Below are 21020 nucleotides of genomic sequence, written 5' to 3'. Positions count from 1 at the left end.
AGCATGCTCCGTTCAAAAAATGCAGAACCAAGAACAGATATAGCCCTTGGTTCACTCCAGACCTGACTGCCCTCGACCAGCACAAAAACATCCTGTGGCGAACTGCAATAGCATCGAAGAGCCCCCGCGATATGCAACTGTTCAGGGAAGTCAGGAACCAATACACGCAGTCAGTCAGGAAAGCAAAGGCCAGCTTTTTCAAGCAGAAATTCGCATCCTGTAGCTCTAACTCCAAAAAGTTCTGGGATACTGTAAAGTCCATGGAGAACAAGAGCACCTCCTCCCAGCTGCCCACTGCACTGAGGCTAGGTAACACGGTCACCACCGATAAATCCGTGATAATCGAAGACTTCAACAAGAATTTCTCAATGGCTGGCCATGCCTTCCTCCTGGCGACTCCAACCTTGGCCAACAGCCCCGCCCCCCCCGCTGCTACTCGCCCAAGCCTCCCCAGCTTCTCCTTTACCCAAATCCAGATAGCAGATGTTCTGAAAGAGCTGGAAAACCTGGACCCATACAAATCAGCTGGGCTTGACAATCTGGACCCCCTATTTCTGAAACTGTCCGCCGCCATTGTCGCACTCCCTATTACCAGCCTGTTCAACCTCTCCTTCGTATCATCTGAGATCCCCAAGGATTGGAAAGCTGCCGCGGTCATCCCCCTCTTCAAAGGGGGAGACACCCTGGACCCAAACTGTTACAGACCTATATCCATCCTGCCCTGCCTATCTAAGGTCTTCGAAAGCCAAGTCAACAAACAGATCACTGACCATCTCGAATCCCACCGTACCTTCTCCGCTGTGCAATCCGGTTTCCGAGCCGGTCACGGGTGCACCTCAGCCACGCTCAAGGTACTAAACGATATCATAACCGCCATCGATAAAAGACATTACTGTGCAGCCGTCTTCATCGACCTGGCCAAGGCTTTCGACTCTGTCAATCACCATATTCTTATCGGCAGACTCAGTAGCCTCGGTTTTTCTAATGACTGCCTTGCCTGGTTCACCAACTACTTTGCAGACAGAGTTCAGTGTGTCAAATCGGAGGGCATGTTGTCCGGTCCTCTGGCAGTCTCTATGGGGGTACCACAGGGTTCAATTCTCGGGCCGACTCTTTTCTCTGTATACATCAATGATGTTGCTCTTGCTGCGGGCGATTCCCTGATCCACCTCTACGCAGACGACACCATTCTATATACTTCCGGCCCTTCCTTGGACACTGTGCTATCTAACCTCCAAACGAGCTTCAATGCCATACAACACTCCTTCCGTGGCCTCCAACTGCTCTTAAACGCTAGTAAAACCAAATGCATGCTTTTCAACCGTTCGCTGCCTGCACCCGCACGCCCGACTAGCATCACCACCCTGGACGGTTCCGACCTAGAATATGTGGACATCTATAAGTACCTAGGTGTCTGGCTAGACTGCAAACTCTCCTTCCAGACTCATATCAAACATCTCCAATCCAAAATCAAATCAAGAATCGGCTTTCTATTCCGCAACAAAGCCTCCTTCACTCACGCCGCCAAACTTACCCTAGTAAAACTGACTATCCTACCGATCCTCGACTTCGGCGATGTCATCTACAAAATAGCTTCCAACACTCTACTCAGCAAACTGGATGCAGTTTATCACAGTGCCATTCGTTTTGTTACTAAAGCACCTTATACGACCCACCACTGCGACCTGTATGCCCTAGTCGGCTGGCCCTCGCTACATGTTCGTCGTCAGACCCACTGGCTCCAGGTCATCTACAAGGCTATGCTAGGTAAAGTGCCGCCTTATCTCAGTTCACTGGTCACGATGGCTACACCCACCCGCAGCACGCGCTCCAGCAGGTGTATCTCACTGATCATCCCTAAAGCTAAAACCTCATTTGGACGCCTTTCCTTCCAGTTCTCTGCTGCCTGCGACTGGAACGAATTGCAAAAATCTCTGAAGTTGGAGACTTTTATCTCCCTCAACAACTTTAAAAATCTGCTATCCGAGCAGCTAACCGATCGCTGCAGCTGTACATAGTCCATCTGTAAACTACCCACCCAATTTACCTACCTCACCCCCCATACTGCTTTTATTTATTTACTTTTCTGCTCTTTTGCACACCAGTATCTCTTCTTGCACATGATCATCTGATGATTTATCACTCCAGTGTTAATCTGCTAAATTGTAATTATTCGATTTATTGCCTACCTCATGCCTTTTGCACACATTGTATATAGATTCTCTTTTTTCTACCATGTTATTGACTTGTTTATTGTTTACTCCATGTGTTACTCTGTGTTGTCTGTTCACACTGCTATGCTTTATCTTGGCCAGGTCGCAGTTGCAAATGAGAACTTGTTCTCAACTAGCCTACCTGGTTAAATAAAGGTGAAATAAAAAAATAAAATAAATAAAAGGTACAGAGTTTATAAAGAAAGCAGATCTTTTGAACACTTGAATATCTGTCAAACTGAATGAAGAGAAAAAACATTTGGATCTGGAGATCTCCTCTGGTGTAGTGACAGACTGCTCTGTACTACTGTGCTGTGAGGCCCACAGTGACAGGAAACCTACACACACTGTACAAAACCTCAGCAGGGACCACATCAGCAGGAGTTTATCCAGTATCTTTATTAAACTTGTGTGTAACCCTTACTTTGTTTTTAGACACCAAAGCACTAATGAATGATGTTAATGTCTCCTGTAAATAAAGCTTATGAGTCAAATGTTTCACCTGTCCTTAATTTGATTTGAGCATTGACATATTATGTTAATTTGATGCATATTCCTATTCTGCTACAGTCAGGACTCTTAACCACATCATATACATATAGTATGCATACATTATATGACATCATTGCTCTCAACATGGACCTGCTCAGTGGTTTGGTCCTCTGGTGGTAAATACATGTACTGCACTCTTAAGAAGAGCATAAACATACAGTAGCTAAAGCTACGTATCTGTCTGTTTTAGGCCAGGCAAACATAAAAAGGCTCTTACACTGTTTTGGTCTCGCTCAATAGATATGAAAAGGAATTAAAGTTTGCACATATTGTCGTGTAACATGGGATGGATGTAACTTATCTCCTTCCTCTGCTGGCTGCGACGTCTCTCAGCTCTCTCCCTCCTATTCCTCTTCCCGTCCCGTCCCGTCGACTCTCCGTCTTCTTGGCCTCCTGCTCTCTCCATCCCTGAACCCGTTGTATCTCTGCGGGGGTGAGAGTTACATCCACCCTATGCTTCACAATAGTATACTAATTCATTATTCAGGTGAGGATTTAGTGTCTTTATTCTCAGAACTTCCTCAACATTTAAATGCGGTCAGCAAAGTGAAAGTAGAGTATAAATGGTTTTCTTTATATTTACTCACAAACAGCTATTTCTGCAGCTCCTGGCTGGTCTTCAAATGAGGAACCTTCTTATCCTGCATGTGCCTCCCATTACACCTCCTGAAGGACGGGTTGATCAGGCCCAAGTGAGCCAGGTGGATCGTCCACTGCTTCTCACTCTTCAGCCACAACCACAGAGATGTTCTCTGTCTCTTTTTTTATTTTATTTTATTATTACTTTATTTAACCAGGTAGGCCAGTTGAGAACAAGTTCTCATTTACAACTGCGACCTGGCCAAGATAAAGTAAAGCAAAAGAAAAACAACAACACAGAGTTACACATTAAAAAACGTACAGTCAATAACACAATAGAAAAATCTATGTACAGTGTGTGCAAATGTAGAAGAATAGGGAGGTAAGCCAATAAATAGGCCATAGAGGCAGATGACAATGTGCAGATGTTTAGATGATGATGTGCAAGTAGAGATACTGGGGTGCAAAATAACAAGAGGATAAATAACAATATGGGGATGAGGTAGTTGGGTGTGCTATTTACAGATTGGCTGTGTACAGGTACAGTGATCGGTAAGCTGCTCTAACAGCTGATGCTTAAAGTTAGAGAGGGAGATATAAGACTCCAGCTTCAGGGATTTTTGCAATTTGTTCCAGTCACTGGCAGCAGAGAACTGGAAGAAAAGGCGGCCAAAGGAAGTGTTGGCTTTGCGGATGACCAGTGAAATATACCTGCTGGAGCGCGTCCTATGGGTGGGTGTTGCTATGGTGACCAGTGAGCTGAGATAAGGCGGGGCTTTACCTAGCAAAGACTTATAGATGACCTGGAGCCAGTGGGTTTGGAAACAAATATGTAGTGAGGGCCAGCCAACGAGAGCATACAGGTCGCAGTGGTGGGTAGTATATGGGACTTTGGTGACAAACGGATGGCACTGTGATAGACTACATCCAGTTTGCCAAGTAGAGTGTTGGAGGCTATTTTGTAAATGACATCGTCGAAGTCAAGGATCGGTAGGATTGTCAGTTTTACGAGGGTATGTTTGGCAGCATGAGTGAAGGAGGCTTTGTTGCGAAGTAGAAAGCTGATTCTAGATTTAATTTTGGATTGGAGATGCTTAATGTAAGATGCTTAATATTCTAAGTCAGAACCGTCCAGAGTAGTGATGCTAGTCGGGTGGGCGGGTGCGGGCAGCAATTGATTGAAGAACATGCATTTAGTTTTACTAGCATTTAAAAGCAGTTGGAGGCCACGGAAGGAGTGTTGTATGGCACTGAAGCTTGTTTGTAGGTTTGTTAACACAGTGTCCAAAGAAGGGCCAGATGTATACAGAATGGTGGGATTCTAAATGGTCGGTGATCTGTTAGTTAACTTGGCTATCGAAGATTTTAGAAAGGCAGGGCAGGATGGATATAGGTCTATAACAGTTTGGGCCTAGAGTGTCTCCCCCTTTGAAGAAGGGGATGATCGCGGCAGCTTTCCAATCTTTGGGGATCTCAGGCGATACGAAAGAGAGGTTGAACAGGCTGGCAATAGGGGCTGCAACAATTTCGGCTGATAATTTTAGAAAGAGAGAGTCCAGATTGTCTAGCCCAGGTGATTTGTAGGGATCCAGATTTTGCAGCTCTTTCAGAACATCAGCTGTCTGGATTTGGGTGAAGGAGATGCGGGGGGGCTTGGGCAAGTTGCTGCAGGGGGTGCTGAGCTGTTGGCCAGGGTAGGGGTAGCCAGGTGGAAAGCAATGCCAGCCGTAGAAAAATGCTTATTGAAATGATCTATTATCCTAGATTTATTGGTGGTGACAGTGTTTCCTATCCTCAGTGCAGTGGGCAGCTGGGAGGAGGTGCTCTTATTCTCCATGGACTTTACAGTGTCCCAATCAGTTATATGACAGATCTTCTTTGTCTGTGCTCCTCCTATAGACTGCCCTCCACAGTTATGAAGTCCAGTGGTAAGGTTTTTCTATGTATAATAATGATACAATAGTTCCATCTAGTGTTCAACATTCTGCCCAACAAGGTGAAACCTTGACATTGCTTGTATTTTCAAGGGTAAGTTACAAGTGAGAGTCAATAGGTGTCAGTGGAGTCTCATCTAATTGCTCCTATTCCTTTAAATGACTCATGCGCCATGCCAACACTTTACAGGTGTCTGTGATGTATAATTTCCCAACCAAACAGAATATACATTCATTATGTTTTAACCCTTTCTTGTCACAATTGCATATTCTGTTTGTGCTTCTTGTATTAACAATTTGCATTTATTTTATATGAACAGACTGTGGTTTTCCAAAGTGCATGCAGGCAGAGTCAACTGTATTTATTACTAAATTGTGTAGAACAATATATAATATAGGGCTAATATACAATTCCATATGTTCCCTTGAGGCATTTACTTTAAAGGCTGAAGCAGTGCATCAGACACATACAACAACACAGACACTTTAATAAAATCAACACTAGAAATGTAATTAACTGTAAGAGTGCATTTAATAACTATAAAATATAAAAACAGTGCCAAGGGTTGGTCAACGTTAAGGTCGGCTCTAGCTCAATTCTAACCGTAGCTTCATGTCCATTACTGAATTGACCATGGTCCTAGAATGAACCCTAACCCTAGCTTCAGCTGGCACAAATAATGAAACACATTAGGAGAAGCAGGATTATGCTGCAGGCAGTTTTCTACTTGATTAACTCCAGGCAGGAATGAGAGGTTTATTTTATGGACCAAATGGAGAGACTACAACCCATGTGTAATAGGATACATGGTGATGCCATTGACCATCATTAATGTTAATGTGCACTATGATGACAGGAATGATGATAATGGATGCATCCCCTGTCAATCATTGGTATCAATCATAAAACCAATCATCAGTTGACTTGACTACTGTTTTAAATGATTACTGTAGTAAAGATAACTGTTTGTGGCATTGGGCAGCATAACCCAGCTTTATATTGAACTGGTTCATAGGCTACTGTGGTCTGTGCCTTTCTTTCTGATTTTGTTGCAAACACTTACTGGATATGATTTAATTTAATTTGTCAGATTAGTTCAATTTGGCCTGAATATAACATATATTTCTCCAAGGCCAACAACAACTGCCAAATTAGAATTTTTAAAGGACTTGGAGAAGAAGATAACATTCTTTAAAGGAGACATTTCATGGTACCAAATATATCACATTTAAAAAGGAATCCCTCAAGCAGTTCAACTAAACAATTGAATATACAATAAGCTCCTCCCATACTGCAGAGCCCCACAATAATGAGACTTCTCAGCTATAGTGGATGGAACATAAAGTCTATAACAGTCTATTCTTCCTCTATACATGAATCATAATGGCACATTGGCTTAGGAATACTTTACTTATCCTGGCTGCATGCTATTTTGGTACGGTATAGTGCTTCTCCTTTCTACATTCTCATTCTCTGAAACGTAGCTTATTATGTATTATAAAATCAAAAAATATTTATATTTCAGTTTGCCGAGGTGAAGAGGCTGTTGACCAGCAGAGTGGACATGTTACTGCCCTTGAAGGAGGACTGGTAACACTCAACTGTAACTACACTACTAGTAGTACATCTCCTGATCTCTTCTGGTACATCCAGTTAACTAGGGATTCTCCTCAGTATGTCCTGAGAAGAGATCGTTATTCAGAGGGGAGCAATAGTGATGAGTTCAAGAAGAGGTTTGATTCCAGGCTGAATATCACATCTAGCTCTGTCCCCTTGACGATCCAGAGGTTGCAGCTGTCTGACTCTGCTGTGTACTACTGTGCTCTGAGGCCCACTGTGACAACAGGAGATTCAGTAACTGTACAAAAACTCAGGGTAGAGTGTTGTTCAGACAATGTCAAAAGCTTCTCTGAGGGATCACCAGTGTCTCTGAGCTGTACATATGAAACAAGCAGCAGTAACATCTACCATTACTGGTACCAACAATACCCTAACCAGGCACCTCAGTACCTACTGTATAAAGGTGTCAGAGAAAATTGTGTTGACCATATCTCTAATCATCTACCTGTATATGACTAGGGTGGCTGGAGTCTTTGACAATTTTTAGGGCCTCCCTCTAACACCGCCTGGTATAGAGGTCCTGGATGGCAGGAAGCTTGGCCCCAACGATGTACTGGGCCGTACGCACTACGCACTCTTGATAGAAATTTGGTTTAATTTTTTGCAAATTTCCTTTGTTAAAAACCTCTTGAGAATACAGGGGGTGCTATTTTCGCATTAGCATAATTTGCTCTACAGATTAAACTGCCTCTTATTCAATTATTGCTCTTACTATATGCATATAAATAATACCATTGGAAAGAAAACAATCCCTAGTTTCTAAAACCGTTTCAATTTTGTCTCTGAGTGATACAGAAGTCATTCCACAGCACTTTCCATGACCAAGAACATAAAATCAAGATGTGTTATGCTGGCTTCAAAGCTCTGCCTATATATGGTCGTGCCCCCTATGACCAGAAACACACTTCATTCGCCTTCCTCTGGTTGTCAAGAGGACGTCAGAGGAGAAATTCTTTGTTTATCTGGGACTGACGTGAAATAGGACCCATTTCTTTGGCGTGACCGACAACTTCCGGTTTACTGAATCGCTCGAATTTGAGCTGCGTTTGTGTACTGTTTTGCTGGCGTTATGTATGCAAACTATCTCCGTGTCGAATTTTGTTTGATACATGTGACCATATCATCGTAATGTATGTTTTTTCAATATAGTTTAATCAGATTATTTGAATTTTTCCGGGAGTTTTGCGGTGTTCCGTTGTCGGATTGTATTTACGTTTGAGAAATCCGTGCCACTCGACCGGTACCTGTGCTAAATGGAGTGGGCAAGGAACAATTCTGAACGGAACCAACGACTCATCTTGACAAAGGACACTTTGATCAACATTCTGATGAAAGATCAGCCATAGTAAGACCCAATTTACGATGTTATATCATATCTGTTGTGCATGTGAACTGGCCGTGGGCGCCTAGCCGAATCTGCCTGGTAAAAATATCGTGTCCTTCGCTAACGTGGTTAGCTAATAGATTTACATATTGTGTCTTCCCTGTAAAACATTTTAAAAATCTGAAATGGTGGCTTTATTCACAAGACCTGTATCTTTCATCTGGTGTCTTAGACTTGTGATTTAATGATATTTAGATGCTACAAGTTACTTGTGACGCTATGCTAGCTATGCTACTCAGTGGGGTGGGTTGGGGGGTGCTACCGGATCAGGGTTGGTGACTCGTGAGAAGTTAAAATCCTCAGCTACAATAAATGAGGCCTCAGGATATGTGGTTTCTAGTTTGCATAAAGTCCATTGTAGTTCTTTGAGGGCCGTCATGGTATCGGCTTGAGGGGGAATATACACGGCCGTAGAGAATTCTCTTTGGAGGTAATATGGTCAGCATTTGATTGTGAGGTATTCTATGTTGGGTGTACAAAAGTACTTGAGTTCCTGTATGTTATCACAATCACACTATGAGTAGTTAATCATGAAACATACACACCCGTCCTTATTTATTCCTGTCTGCGCGATGAACTGAGAACCCAACTGGCTGTACTGACTCAGACAGTATATCCCGAGAGAGCCATGTTTCCGTGAAACAGAGTATGTTACAATCCCCGATGTCTCTCTGGAAGGAAAACCTTGCCCTGAGCTCGTCAACTTTATTATCCAGAGACTGAACATTAGCGAGTAATATACTCGGAAGCGGTGGGTGGTGTGCGCGCCTCCTGAGTCTCACTAGAAGTCCACTCCAAGTACCTCTTCTCCACCGGCGTTGTTTTTGATCAGCCTCTGGAATCAGTTCAATAGCCCTGGGGGGTATGAACAAATAATCTGATTCGGAAAAGTCGTATTCCTGGTCGTAATGATGGTATTGCTGGGGAGTTAGCGACACTCAGATATCCAAATAAATTTCCCGGCTGTATGTAATGACACAAAAACAATTCTTGGCTAATAATGTAAGAAATAACATATAAAATAGTTTCCTAAGAGCTAGATGCACGGCAGCCTTATCTGTCGGCGCCATCTTGTCTGGGAGGATCTACAGGAATTATCCTTTTCAAACTGTACATATGATTACAGGAGTCATATTTATGTGAGTTAGTTGGTCCAGCATATAGTCGATGAATTAGGATGTTACCTGTTTTGATCTGGATGTTCTCTACATTTTGTACAGGTGAACCTTAAACATTTTGTAAGTGAGGATGTTTTGTTGATGTTAATTACTTTTTTAACTTATTTTAATTGCTTTTGTTTCTATATTCTCTTTACAGGACAGATTGCTGGGGATCACATTACTCCTCGAAAGCACAAAGTTATCAGTACAGAGGGAATACCTATGATTCTGAGCTGCTAATTTGATATAAGCAGAAATTATGTTGATTTTTACTGGTACCGGCATTATTCTAACCAGGCTCCTCAGTTTCTACTGTATAACAACCTGGTCTCAGAGAAATGTATATTATTCTGTATGTAAATCCGAGATACCCAATATTGTATGATATGTTAAGAAATACAATTTGTATTATATGTTACCAATTTGCCAAACGTATGATATGTAACAAATTCGCAAAACGTATAATATGTTGGAAACTCTAGTTAGGTGGCTAGCTAGGTTAGAGTTAGGGGTTAGGGTTAGGGTTAAGTTTAGGAGTTTGTTATAGGGTTAAGGTAAGTGTTAGGGGAAAAACATTTCCATTAAATCGATTTTAATCCGAACTAAAGTTTTGTTGCTAAGGATTCCACGATGCGGTTAGCCTTTTTACAAGTTTGTGTTCCTTTTTATTGCGTGGATTCCGCAAGTGCTGGCTGGCTGTACTACAGACACCTGTCGTCATCGTGGGAAAGACTCATTGTTATCTTTTCGTTAAAACACCGTTAACGGGATCGATATGACAACAGCCAGTGAAAGTGCAGGGCGCCAAATTCAAAACAACAGAAATCCCATAATTATAATTCCTCAAACATACAAGTAATTTACACCATTTTAAAGATACACTTGTTGTAAATCCAGCCACAGTGTCCGATTTCAAAAAGGGTTTACGATGAAAGCACACCAAACGATTATGTTAGGTCAGAGCCAAGTCACAGAAAAACACAGCCATTTTTCCAGCCAAAGACAGGAGTCACAGAAAGCAGAAATAGAGATAAAATGAATCACTAACCTTTGATGATCTTCATCAGATGACACTCATAGGACTTCATGGTACACAATACATGTATTTTATGTTCGGTAAAGTTAATATTTATATCCAAAATTCTGAGTTTACATTGGCTCGTTATGTTCAGTAGTTCCAAAACATCCGGTGATTTTGCAGAGAGCCACATCAATCTACAGAAATACTCACAATAAACATTGCTAAAAGATACAACTGTTATGCATGGAATTTTAGATCCACTTCTCCTTAATGCAACCGTTGTGTCAGATTTCAAAAAAACTTTACGGAAAAAGCACACCTTGCAATAATCTGAGTACAGCACTCAGAGACCAAAACAACCCAAACAGATATCCGCCATGTTGTGTAGTCAACAGAAGTCAGAAATAGCATTATAAATATCCACTTACCTTTGATGATCTTCATCAGAATGCACTCCCAGGAATCCCAGTTCCACAATAAATGTTTGTTTTGTTTGATAATGTCCATCATTTATGTCCAAATACCTCCTTTTTGTTTGCGCGTTTAGCCCAGTAATCAAAATTCATGAGGCGCGATCACTAGGTGCAGAAGAAAAGTCAAAAAGTTCCGTTACAGTCCGTAGAAACATGTCAAACGATGTATAGAATCAATCTTTAGGATATTTTTTACATAAATCTTCAATAATGTTCCAACCGGAGAATTCCTTTGTCTTCAGAAATGCAATGGAACGCAAGCTAACTATCACGTGAACGCGCGTGGTCAGCTCATGCCTCTCTGGCAGACCTCTGACTCAATCCCCTCTCATTCGCCCCCACTCCACAGTAGAAGCCTCAAACAAGGTTCCAAAGACTGTTGACATCTAGTGGAAGCCTTAGGAAGTGCAATATGACCCCATAGACACTGTGTATTCGATAAGCAAAGAGTTGAAAAACTACAAACCTCAGATTTCCCACTTCCTGGTTGGATTTTTTCTCAGATTTTTGCCTACCATATGAGTTCTGTTATACTCACAGACATCATTCAAACAGTTTTAGAAACTTCAGAGTGTTTTCTATCAAAATCTGCTAATTATATGCATATTATAGCTTTTATGGCTGAGTAGCAGGCAGTTTAATTTGGGCACGCTTTTCATTCAAAATTCCCAATGCTGCCCCCTACCCTAGTGAAGTTAACCAGGATGTGGGTAGGTTTCTGAGGTCTTATTGCCAGGACCGGCCAGGGGAGTGGGCAGATTTCGTGCCCTGGGCAGAGATGGCCCAGAAAACGCTCCGCCACTCCTCCACTAACCTCTCTCCCTTCCAGTGTGTGTTGGGGTATCAGCCGGTTGTGGCTCCTTGGCATCAGAGTCAGACCGAAGCTCCTGCGGTGGATGACTGGTTCCGGCGCACGGAGGAGACATGGGACGCCGCCCATGTCCATTTTCAGCGCGCCGTGCTGCGCCAGAAATTTGGCGCAGACCGTCACCGCAGTGAGGCCCTGGTTGTTCGCACCGGGGGACCGGGTCTGGCTCTCGACCTGGAATCTGCCCCTTCGCTTGCACTGTCGGAAGCTGGGTCCGCGGTTTGTGGGGCCATTTAAAGTCCTGAGGAGAGTGAACGAAGTATGTTATAGGTTCCCCCCGATTACCGCATTAACCCCTCATTCCATGTGTCTCTCCATGTGTCTCTCCTCAGGCCGGTGGTGGCTGGCCCGCTCCAGGAAGCTGAGGTGCGGGAGGTTCCTCCGCCCCCTCTGGACATCGAGGGGGCCCCAGCGTACTCCGTTCGATCCGTCCTGGATTCGAGACGTCGGGCGAGGGGCCTTCAGTACCTCGTGGGCTGGGAGGGGTACGGTCCGGAGGAGAGATGCTGGGTTCCGGAGGAGGACGTGTTGAACCCTTCTGTGCTGCGGGATTTCCACCGCCTCCGTCCGGATCGCCCTGCACCTCGCCCTCCGGGTCGTCCCCGAGGCCGGTGTCGGCGCGCTGCTGGAGCCGTGCGTTAAGGGGGGTGTACTGTCACGACTTCTGCTGAAGTCGGTTCCTCTCCTTGTTCAGGCAGTGTTCGGCGGTCGACGTCACCGGTCTTCTAGCCATCGCCGATCCATTTTTCATGTTCCATTTGTTTTGTCTTGATTTCACACTCACCTGGTTTCAATTCCATAATTACATGTTGTATATGTTCCCTCTGTTTCCCCCATGTCCTTGTCGGGAATTGTTTATTTGTAAGTTATTCGTGCTATGTGTTTCTGGTGCTCTACGGGTTTTGTACCCATGTGTTTGTTGTTTTATGTGCCGTTAGTTTAATATATTAAACTGCTCCGGCTATTCACCACGTTCTGCTCTCCTGCGTTTGACTTCCCTGCCACCAGTTAACCTCTCTGGTACAAGTGGGACGATAACCTCCCACCTCGACAACTTCAAAATTCAAAACAAAAGAAATCCCATAATTAAAATTCCTCAAACATACAAGTATTATACACCATTTTAAATATAAACTTCTTGTAAATCCAACCACAGTGTCCGATTTCAAAAAGGCTTTACTGCGAAAGCACACCATGCCATTATGTTAGGTCAGCACCTAGTCACAGAAAACCATACAGCCATTTTCCAGCCAAGGAGAGGGATCACAAAAGTCAGAAATAGCGATTAAATGAATCACTAACCTTTGATGATCTTCATCAGATGGCACTCATGGGACTTCATGTTACACAATACATGTATGTTTTGTTCGATAAAGTTCATATTTATATCCAAAAATCTCAGTTTACATTGGCGCGTTATGTTCAGAAATGCATTGTCTCAAACAAACATCCGGTGAAAGTGCAGAGAGCCACATCAAATAACAGAAATACTCATCATAAACATTGCTAAAAGATACAAGTGTTAAACATACGAATAAAGATAAACTTCTCCTTAATGCAACCGCTGTGTCAGATTTCAAAACAGCTTTACGGCGAAAGCACACTTGGCGATTATGTTAGGTCAACGCCTAGCTACAGAAACCCATATAGACATTTTCCAGCCAAGGAGAGGGCTCACAAAAGTCAGAAATAGCATTAAAATGAATCACTTACCTTTGATGATCTTCATCTGGTGGCACTCCCAGGTCTCCATGTTAGACAATAAATGTTTGTTTTGTTCAATAATGTCCCTCTTTATGACCAGAAACCTCCTTTTTGTTTGCACGTTTTGTCCAGTAATCCGAATGCACATGGCACGTGCACTAAGTCCAGACGAAAAGTTTTTTAAAAGTACAATAAAATTTTGTAGAAACATGCCAAACGATGTTTAAAATCAATCCTCCGGTTGTTTTTGTTATAAATAATCAATAATATTTCAACCGGAGAAAAGCTTCGTCAATAGGAAAAGAGAAACAAGAAAGGCACGTTCCCGATCAGGCGCATGGCTGATGTCTGGAAATTTCCACTGTCCACTGATTGAAAGTGCTGTATCTTCCTCATTTTTCAGAGAAAAAGCCTGAAACAATGCCTAAAGACTGGCCACATGTAGAATAAGCCATGGAGCTCGTGAACTGGGTCCTAAGTCTTTGTATGGTGGATAGACTTTCAATGGAAAAACAGCCTTTCAAAATAATAGTACTTCCTGGTTGGATTTTCCTCGGGTTTTTGCCTGCCATATCAGTTCTGTTATACTCACAGACATTATCTTAACAGTTTTGGGAACTTTAGAGTGTTTTCTATCCAAATATACTAATTATATGCATATCTTAACTTCTGGGCCTGAGTAGCAGGCAGTTTAATTTGGGCACGCTTTTCATCCAAAATTCCAAATGCTGCCCGCTACCCTAGTGAAGTTAAGCACGCCTTACAGCGCTGAATACAACAGGTGTAGACCTTACAGTGAAATACTTACTTACAAGCCCTCAACCAACAATGCAGTTTTAAGAAAAAGAAGTGTTCAGTAAAAAAGGATAAATAAAAAATAGAAAATAGAAAATAAAAGTAACAAAACATTTAACAGCAGCAGTAAAATAACAATAGCGAGGTTATATACAGGGGTTACCGGTACAGAGTAAATGTGCAGGGGCACCGGATAGTTGAGGTAATTGAGGTAATATGTACATGTAGGTAGAGTTAAAGTGACTATGTATAGATAATAAACAGAGAGTAGCAGCAGCGTAAAAGAGGGATGTGGTGCATTGCAAATAGTCTAGGTAGCCCTTTGATTAGCTCTTAGGAGTCTAATAGCTTGGGGGTAGAGGCTGTTAAGAATTATTTTGGACCTAGACTTAGCGCTCCGGTACCGCTTGCCGTGCGGTAGCAGAGAGAACAGTCCATGACTAAGGTGTCTGGAGTCTTTGACAATTTTTAGGGCCTTCCTCTGACACCACGTGGTATAGAGGTCCTGGATGGCAGCATGCTTGGCCCCAGCTATGTACTGGGCCGTACGTATTACCCTTTGTAGTGCCTTGCGGTTGGAGGCCATCAATAAAAATGGGGGCGTGCTCGGTCCTCCTTTTCCTGTTGTCCACAATCATCTCCTTTGTCTTGATCATGTTGAGGGAGAGGTTGTTGTCCTGACACCACACGGCCAGGTCCCTGACCTCCTCCCTCTCGGCTGTCTCATCGTTGTGGGTGATCAGGCCTACCACTGTTGTGTCATTGGCAAACTTGATGATGGTGTAGGAGTCGTGCCTGGCCATGCGGTCATGAGTGAACAGGGAGTACAGGAGTGGACTGAGCATACACCCCTGAGGGGCCCCCATGTTGAGGATCAGCGTGGCGGGTGTGTTGTTACCTACCCTTGCTACCTGGAGACGGCCCGTCAGGAAGTCCAGGATCCAGTTGCAGAGGGAGGTGTTTAGTCCCAGCTAAACAGCTTAGCTTAGTGATGAGCTTTGATGGCACTATGGTGTTGAATAGCATGAATAGCATTCTCACATAGGTGTTCCTTTCATCCAAGTGGGAAAGGGCAGTGTTGAGTGCAATAGAGAATGCATCATCTGTGGATCTGTTGGGGCGGTATGCAAATTGTATGCAAATTGGAGTGAGTCTAGGGTTTCTGTGATAATGGTGTTGATGTGAGACATGACCAGCCTTTCAATGCACTTCATGGCTACGGATGTGAGTGCTATGGGTCGGTAGTCATTTAAAGGAAAGGGAAAGAGAAAGGGGGATACCTAGTCAGTTGTCCAACTGAATGTATTCAACTGAAATGTGTCTTCTGCATAGGCAGATTCCCTTAGTGTTCTTGGGCACAGGGACTATGGTGGTCTGCTTGAAACATGTTGGTATTACAGACTCAGTCAGGGACAGGTTGAAAATGTCAGTGAAGACACTTGTTGGTCAGCGCATGCTCAGAGTACACGTCCTGGTAATCCGTCTGGCCCTGCCGCCTTGTGAATGTTGACCTGTTCAAAGGTCTTACTTACATCGGCTACGGAGAGCGTGATCACACAGTCATCCGGAACAGCTGATGCTCTCATGCATGTTTCAGTGTAACTTGCCTCGAAGCGAGCATAGAAGTAATTTAGCTTGTCTGGCAGGCTTGTGTCACTGGGCAGCTCGTGGCTGTGCTTCCCTTTGTAGTCTGTAATAGTTTGCAAGCCCTGCCACATCCGACGAGCGTCGGAGCCGGTGTAGTACGATTCAATCTTAGTCCTGTATTGACGCTTTGCCTGTTTGACGGTTCATCAGAGGGCATAGCGGGATTTCTTATAAACTTCCAGGTTAGAGTCCTGCTCCTTGAAAGTGGCAGCTCTACGCTTTAGCTCAGTGCGGGTATTGCCTGTAATCCACGGCTTCTGCTTGGGGTATGTACGTACGGTCACTGTGCGGACGACGTCATTGATGCACTTATTGATGAAGCCAGTGACTGATGTGGTGTACTCCTCAATGCCATCGGAAGAATCCCGGAACATATTCCAGTCTGTGCTAGCAAAACAGTCCTGCAGTTTAGCATCTGCTTCATCTGACCACTTTTTTTTATTGACTGAGTTACTGGTGCTTCCTGCTTTAATTTTTGCTTTTAAGTAGGAATCAGGAGGATAGAATTGTGGTCAGACTTGCCAAATGGAGGGCGAGGGAGAGCTTTGTGTGTGGAGTAAAGGTGGTCAGTATATTCTTACTATATACATTATTCATAATGGTACTTTGGCTTAGGAATACTTTACTTATCCTGGCTGCATGCTATTTTGGTACGGTATAGTATCACGGATCAAGGTGAGACCTAAGTGCAGACTGTGTGAAGTAACAATGTTTATTGTAACAACAGGGGCAGGCAAATGACAGGTCAAGGCAGGCAGGGGTCGATAATCCAGAGTAGGAGCAAGGTACAGGACGGCAGGCAGGCTCAGGGTCAGGCAGAGTTCAGTAATCCAGAGGTGGAGAAAAGGTACAGGACAGCAGGCAGGCAGGCTCAGGGACAGAGGTACCAGAGGTGGGCGGGTCAGGAAAGGCAAGGGTCAAAAACCAGGAGGACGAGGAAAAACAGAGGCTGGGAAAAGACAGGAGCTGACAGGACAACGCTGGTAAGCTTGACAAACAAGATGAAATGGCACAGACTGACAGAAAACACAGGTTTAAATACCCAGAGGATAAGTGGGGAAGATGGGCAACAGCTGGAGGGGGTGGAGACAAACACAAGGACGGGTGAAACAGATCAGGGCGTGACATATAGTGCCTATTCTCTTTGTCTGAATCTTTGCCTATTAATTTTTATAAAAAATTATAAATAAACGAATATAACTACTTTTTCAGATTGCAAAGGTAAAGAGGCTGTTGACCAGCAGTGGACATGTTACTGCGAGCAATGGTGATACATTCAAAGAGAGGTTGGATTCCAGGTTGAATTTCACATCTAGCTCTGTCCCCTTAACGATCCAGAGGTTGCAGCTGTCTGACTCTGCTGTGTACTATTGTGCTTTGAGGCCCAATGTGACAACAAGAGATTCAGACACTGTACAAACACTCAGGTTAGAGTGTTAAGACAATTTCAAAAGCTGACGATACACAGAAAGAGGAGGAGACAAGGATTTTATCATCTCATCATTGCCTAGTTACATCAGAGTGGTATTACTCTTCTCCCACTGATCTCACAGTAACAGGCATGGAACCCTGGCTGAGTCATTTACTGATTCTTGCTGCATTTTGTTATGGTATTATAATATTATTTTAATTATTTGTTTTCTGCCTTTGCTCTCATTCCTTTCTTTTATCAAACATATATTTCTCACTACAATACAACCAGTGTTAAGTTTATACTTTTATTTCCTCAATCATGTTGCTTGATTATTTTCCTCCTAATACAAATGTGTATTACATTATTTTCCAGAATGCAGAGGAGATGACTCAGTCATTCAGCCACCAGGAGATGTGATCGCTACTGAGGGAGAACAGGTCACACTGGACTGTCGATTTGATGCAGTTAATAATATGAAGGATCTCTACCTGTTCTGGTACAAGCATGAATTACATGGCTTCCCAGAGTTCATGCTGGGACGTTTTTCTTTTGGAAGTAAAAATACCACTGAGTTCAAGGATAGATTTGATGCCCATCTCGATGCAGACTCCAAGTCAGTCCCCTTGATGATCCAGAGGTTGCAGCTGTCTGACTCTGCTGTGTTCTACTGTGCTCTGAGGCCCACTGTGACAACAGGATATACAGCCTCATTACAAAAACGATTTGTTTTTGTGATATAAAACTCTTAGAGAGCCTGGTGGAAGCTCCTCCTCAATGCTTCCTAAGGCAGAGTTAAAGAAGTGGTTTCAAAAGCTTTTGACACATACAAGTGTGTTTGCTCTCTCCTTACCTACACATCTCACAGTAGACATGGAATCTTGGCTGAAGAATATTCTGATTCTTTCTGCATTTTGTTGGGGTATGATACAGTTTTTTGATTTCCTTACTGCCATTTCTTTAATTATCCCTTTATGTTGTCATGAAAAATAGAGAAAGTTGCTCACTTTATATGCTCCCAATGATTTAATGGGTATAAATCATCAAACAGCCTTTATTTTTCAACGCATATAATTTCTCTCCAGAATGCAGAGGAGACAGAGTGTTACAGCCAAAAGGAGTTGAGACGGCTACCGAAGAAGGACAAATAACACTTGTCTGTCATTATGAAACAGACGATCCAAGTCCATATCTATTCTGGTACAAACAGCGAGCAAACGACTTCCCCAAGTATATGCTTATGCGGTTCAAATTTGGAACTGGGGGCAATGCTACTGAGTTCAAGGAGAGATTTCATGCCGATCTAGATGCCAACTCCAAATCAGTCCCCTTGACAATCCAGAGGGTGCAGCTGTCTGACTCTGCTGTGTACTACTGTGCTCTGAAGCCCACAGTGACAACAGGAGATACAGCCCCTTTACAAAAACATACTGAGCTACACAATGACAATACAGCTGTCTGTACAGTATACAGCAGCACTTTGAAATTGACACAGTAACTTTCTCACTACCTCCCTGATACTACCAAGACTAGTGGTAGCAGATGATGATAATCATAGTGACCCTTTAACCCTTTAACCTAACTCCTAACCCTATCCCTTAATCTAGCTAACGTTAGTGTTAGCCACCTAGTCAACTACTGTAGCTAACATCAGCCACAACACATTGGAATTCGTAACATGTCATACATTTTGCAAGTTCATAACATATTGTACATTTTGCAAATTAATAACATATTGTATGTTTTCAAATTGTCATCCACAAATTAGTACATAGCATTTGAAATGTAACATATCATACGCAATGGAGTGGTTTGGCTTTACTTACAGGCTAATACGAAATGCTCTGAGACCAGGTTGTAAATGTAGACATAAGAGACAGTAAAATGCCATTACAAAATGTCATAGATTAGAAAATAGACCATTGTTTAATTTTTAGAGTTGGCCTAGTAGTGTTACTTAGATTAATTTAGAAAAAGCTACATTATATCCTGTATTGTGTACAGAGTAATGGAAAAGCCAGCATCAACCACAATTTGGCTACATTACCAAGAAAGTGTTGTTTTCTACTTTAGAAAGATCTTTTTTAGCGTGGTTCGTTCTGCGTTGTGTACTTTTACTTAGGACGCTGCCACAACTGACGGTCTGCTAGTTGAAATCCTTTTTATTTGCCCTGCACACGAAGAGACAACACACATTGTGTTACCCTTGGCGCAGTCACAGCTCTCAGGCACCTTGCTAGCCGAAGGTCAGGCAAAAGATCTGTGGGGGGGAAGAAAAAAAAAGGTAGATGTAAGAGACATTAAAATTCCATTACAATATGTCATGGATTAGAAAATAGACCATTGTTTTATTTTTAGAGTTGGCCTTGTAGTGTTACTTGGATGAATTGAGAAAAAGCAATATTCAGTATTGTGTACAGAGTAATGGAAAAGCCAGCATCAACCACAAAGAGGCCACATTACCAAGTAAGTGTTGCTTTCTACTCTAAAATGACTTGTTTACAGTATTTGCTCATGCCCTCTGTTCTGTTCTGCATGGTCTAGGCCTGTGCTGCCACTAAGACAGGAATCAAGCGAGCACACCCATTTCTATATTGTAACATCAGTGTGTCTTGCTCTTTGTATCCTATGATAATTATGGGACATTGACTGTGGACCTCTGTTCTTCTTGCTGCATTTATCTTTGGTAGGTTACGGCTCTCATGATCTTTTTCTCAATACCCTGATGTCACTGGAATCCTGACATGTTGTGACCATGGGACTTTAAGATTCTTTCTGCGCAAGGCAAAGTAATTCAGCATCAAAGTTTTCACATTCGAGATCTCAGAACTGTTTAGAATGTATTCTTCTTTCATAATCCATTAACATTATCACCTTAAAGGTACCTAAAGTGCAGAGTATCAAAATCCTGAGACATTTGTAAGTCAGTTTTTTTAGGGTGTTGCAATTACAGACATAACCTTACTCCTCTGAAATGTCAATCTTGGTTCTATCTGACACTTCTGAATTAGACATGTTCAGTTAAAAAAACTGTAGCTATTTGAATACATAAATAATATGATAATACTATTTGACCAAGTTAGAGTAGTAACACCTAATCAAATAGATTAGGAAATGTATGATGATCATCAGGCAAATTACTATCATCACTGAACAACCATGTGACAACATCATTTACTTCAAGACTTCTGACAGTGTTGTTATTTTGCTTGCATGCCATTATTGCTGGCCAGATCAGCTTAGACCATACTTAGAGAGAAATGGCAAAGACGTGTTCTGATTGGTCCGTCTTTATTTGCTCAGGCTTGTGATTGGATTGCAGATAGAGCCTTATAGCACCAAGTTGAAATGGGTTTATGCAGATAGAACATCCTAGCTTACATTTTTTTAAACTTAAAATTAACTTTTTCAAAAATCTGACTACACAGACCATGAAGAACCATCCAAAGATCAATTAGATATGATGTGGCTAACATATTTTCCACAAAAATGTCATATAGAACCTTAAAGTCCCAAGGCATTCTTCTTTGTTTCCAGAATGCAGAGGAGCAGACAGAGTTACTCAGTTGAAGAGAGAAGTGACTGCTTATGAAGGAGAAGATGTGTCTCTCAGCTGTAAATATAACACCAGTTAATCAGCTCCATCTTCTGGTACATT

Source organism: Salvelinus alpinus, chromosome 23 (assembly GCF_045679555.1).
Source record: "Salvelinus alpinus chromosome 23, SLU_Salpinus.1, whole genome shotgun sequence".
NCBI classification, from domain to species: domain Eukaryota; kingdom Metazoa; phylum Chordata; class Actinopteri; order Salmoniformes; family Salmonidae; genus Salvelinus; species Salvelinus alpinus.
The sequence above is the reverse complement of the archived record's forward strand: the minus strand, read 5'-3'. Positions refer to the sequence as shown.